The 4,006-nt window shown below is 53.5% G+C and overlaps 1 pseudogene; it reads left to right on the top strand.

Moving 5' to 3' along the window:
- Positions 1-452: 452 nt before the first annotated feature.
- LOC116543267 lies at positions 453-3,031 on the top strand (annotated as a pseudogene).
- Positions 3,032-4,006: the final 975 nt, after the last annotated feature.

Raw genomic sequence — 4,006 nt, 5'->3', positions numbered from 1 at the left:
GTGCCCCGCCAGGTGCCCCGCCAGGTGCCCCGCCAGGTGCCCCGCCAGCTCCCCCACCCCAGCCTACACACAACTGTCACTCCAGGATCAGCCACCTGCAGCAGCGTCCACAGCATCAGGCTCGGGAGTGATGGAAATAGATGCTCGGTACCACAAAGAAAAATTAGCACTGAGGCAAAGGATCTTTCAGCAACGCAATGTTTACTTCCTGGGCTGCAGAAAGGGTACTCTCACTAGCCATCTTGCCATGAGAGTACAAACAACAAAGGGAATACGCACAAATTTATTCCTTACGCATTTGGGGTTGTCCTTACTGCTGTGTCTGATCTCCATTGGCTGGAGCCAGACCTCACAGTCTAAACTAAAACCCCATTGGCTAACAACTTGAAACTTTTCTAAAACAGGTAAAAGCAATGGAGAGCTGGGACATGCCTGTGAGCACACCCAGCACACGGCATGTCTACCAGCTACACAGGATAGGGCTTAAATTGGCACACTTATTTAACAAGAAAGGAAACTTTAAAAGAAACTTTTCTGCTTCCCACAGGGAGACACACAGGGACCCCAGGGACTCCAGAGACCGAGGTCTGGGGGACCCGGCCCTGTGAGGACCTAATGGGCTCAGTGGAGAAGCTGACCGCACACGTCTGCTTTCCTTTCAGCGAAACTGGAGTGAGGGTCCCCGGCACCCAGGCCTCTGTGAGCGTCCCCCATCAACAAGGCCCTCTGCAAAAGAGACGGGCTGGCCCTCCCCAGCACACCAGGCCAGCTCCAGCAGTGTTACAGGCGGCCCCTCCTGAACAAGAGCCTGTCCTCCCCCACCCTGGACCACCCAGGCTGTCCCTGAGGCTGAGGCCCAGAGGCAGAAGAGGACTTCTGTAGAGCCCAGGGGGTAGGCTATTCTCTTGGGGCCCCCCGGGGGGCTCAGGATGTGGCCAGGCCGTTCCCGACTCAGGACAGACCATGGGCTGCCTGGTGGTACCTCCCCTGGAACTCCCTACCCAAGCTCCGCCGTGGGCCTGGACGTCAGGGGCCTGTGGTTCAAGTTTGAACAGGGATTCTGGACCTTCCACATGTAATGTGGATGGCCCCAGGACCGTGGGGTGGGATGGTCCATCAAGGCCCTGTAACTCGGCCCTGCCGGGCGCTGTGATCATAACCAAGAGGCAAGCCCAGAGACATCACCTGACCCGATGGCACCTGCATCCGACTTCTCTCAGCAGGCAGCGACTGGCACAGTGTGGAGGCTGCCAGGGCAGCGCCCAGCCAGCTGCCCCACAGCTCCAGGCGGCTCCAGGGCCTCTGGACGTATTTTCTACTTTCCACGGTGAAACTCGCTCCCTCAGAGGCCACCAGAGGGAGCAGTGAGCATGGATGGTGTTCCTGCAGACCCGACCAACCTACGGCACGGCACGTCCTGTGGCCTCTGACTCAACCTACGAGACAGAGCCCTGATCCCAGGGCGCAGTTCCCAGGACACTGGGCAGGCATCAACTGGAGTCCCGTGAAGGGAGGGGCGCCAGGATGAGCACCCAGCGGCCGTGGCGATGCACACCTGGGCCCTGCACTTCTCATTGGAGAATCCAGGCAAGATCTTGTAGCAGGTGCATGAGGTGCTGAGCCTGTGCATCCAGCAGGGCTCATCGGGGCGGGTGCCAAGGGGTCAACAGAGCTGCGGCGGCCACTGCAGCCTCCCCCCAGCCTCGTCTGTGCAGTGCACGTGATCCATGCCTCCTCCCACGCCCAGCCCAGCAAGCCGCAGAAGCCTAGGCCCTGCCCCAGCCCGCTAGGCTAACTTGCTATCCAGAAGCTTCAAGGCTGTGCCCACTGTGCCACCCGCCACCTGGAAGCCGCCTCCTGATGCCTTCCAGCCACTGCCACAGCCACAACAGTTGCCATGGCCAGAGTACGCTTTCCAGATGGTGGGGGTGCCCTGCAGTCTTCGCCTCCGCAGCTCTTTGGTGGCAGCTGGGCCAGCCAGGGCAGGAACGATGATGACTAGGACGACGAGTGAGCGAGCAGCTCCGCGCTGGCGGGCAGGCTGGCCGCACACTCTGCCCCCAGAGGCTCGCCGGGCCTGCGCCACCATGATCGGTTTGGGATCATGAGATGACACCGTTCGCCTTCTCGCTTTTGGAAGCATGAGTGTTTTTGTGCACACTTTGTAGACCTCAAAATCCACGAAGGGTCTCAAAGACGCTGGCTGGCCGGAGCCCGCGGTGGGTCCCTTTTGACTCTCGTAGATCGGGGTGCTTTGCATTCCACCCACACTCTGTTTGCAAACTCTCACAGAGCAGCCTTGCAACTTTGTGCCTTTAGGCTTTGCTTGGTTTTGCATTTCTCCCTGCTCCCCTCCTCCTTTCAGTAAGCCGCAGCTTCTCTGATTGAAAGGGTGCGAGGCACGGGATGACTGACTCAGGATCGCATCTTGGCCGTGGGAGGGAGGGGCTGGAGGACCAGCTGCCATCAATTTGCACAGCCAAGTAGATAAGAGGATGTGGGTGCATGCGGAGGGGGAGGACACAGTGCTCATCTCTGACACGATGTTTATTCCCTTAGAGGCGGGAGTAGCATTGCCTCTTCCTGCAAGTGTCTTGAAACTCTGCTTGAAGATTTCAGCAAACGTGTCTTCCGAGGAGGAGAGGGAGTCAGTCCATCGGGACTGAAAACACAGAAGCAGTGACAACACACACCCGGCGTCGGTTCTTAGGAGAGTTTTGGTTTTGTTTTTTTTTTTTTTTTTTCCAGTTTGGAGAACTGGATCTACCCTGCTAACTGATTTTTTTTTTTTTTTAATGGATCTACACTGTTAACTGATTGAGACTCCGCTGTGATTCATTGGTTTACTCAAACACTTCTCAGGGATGCCTGTAAATTTCAGGGTTGTATGTCATGAAAACAGGCATGGGGGGATCTGTTGGTAGAGATCGTGTCTACTCTTTCAAATACTGACGGAAAGAATAACTGGCTTATACTGTGTTTTAAATAAAAGTATTGCCGATAAGACCCCCAGGACATTAAACCTTAAAAATTATTGTTAGGACTCCATGTTTAAATACCCTTCCACAACACTCTTGTGGAAGCTGTTTTCTCCCTCCTGGATTTCCCCTCTGGGGTCCCCTTCCACACTCTCTTGCGGAAGCCTGTCTTCCCCTCCTAAACTCCATCTCTCTCTCTGTTCCCTTCCACTCAGTGTGGAAGCTGCTTTCCTCTCCTGGATCCCATCTTTCTGGATGCCCTCACTCAGTGTGAGAGTTAGCTGTTTCTTTCTCTCTCCTTCTCCTGTTTCTCTCTCTCTCTCCAAATAAATCACTTTCTACCACCAACAAAAAAAAAAACAACCTATTTTAAGCTGTTATTACTGTAAGGGAAATACAAGTGGCTGGAAAATGCCACAGATATTCAAAAGTTGCTGCATGAAAGAGCAGGAAGGGATTCTGACTTGCAATGCCATAATTTCAGTGTTTCTATAGTTACTGAGCTAAATCATACGATTATTAAGTTGACAGTTTCTAAATCTGTCGCCGAACGGTTGAAGAATCTACTGTTTTTGTGAAGTCACACTTATGCTGCCTCAGAAATCCCTGGGTACTGAAATGGTCATACAGAAGTAAGGAAGTCAGTTTAAAATGTCAGTGACTCAAAATTATTAAAGAGTCCAGGCACGGTGGCTCATGCTTGTAATCCAAGCACTTTGGGAGGCTGAGGCAGGCAGATTGCAAGGTCAGGAGATCAAGACCAGCCTGACCAAAATGGTGAAACCCCATCTCTATTAAAAATACAAAAATTAGCTGGGTGTCATGGTGCGCGCCTGTAATGTCAGCTACTCAGGAGGCTGAAGCAGGAGAATCGCTTGAACTTGGGAGGCCAAGGCTGTAGTGAGCTGAGATCACGCTACTGCACTCCAGTCTGGGCAACAGAGCAAGACTCCGTCTCAAAGGAAGAAGAAGAAAAAGAAGAAGAAAATACAAACTCAGGAAAGGAGACCTCATTTTCATAAGGAGGC

This window comes from Sapajus apella, unplaced genomic scaffold (assembly GCF_009761245.1).
Source record: "Sapajus apella isolate SASKATOON/1434 unplaced genomic scaffold, GSC_monkey_1.0 scaffold185, whole genome shotgun sequence".
NCBI lineage: Eukaryota > Metazoa > Chordata > Mammalia > Primates > Cebidae > Sapajus > Sapajus apella.
The sequence above is the reverse complement of the archived record's forward strand: the minus strand, read 5'-3'. Positions and strand labels throughout refer to the sequence as shown.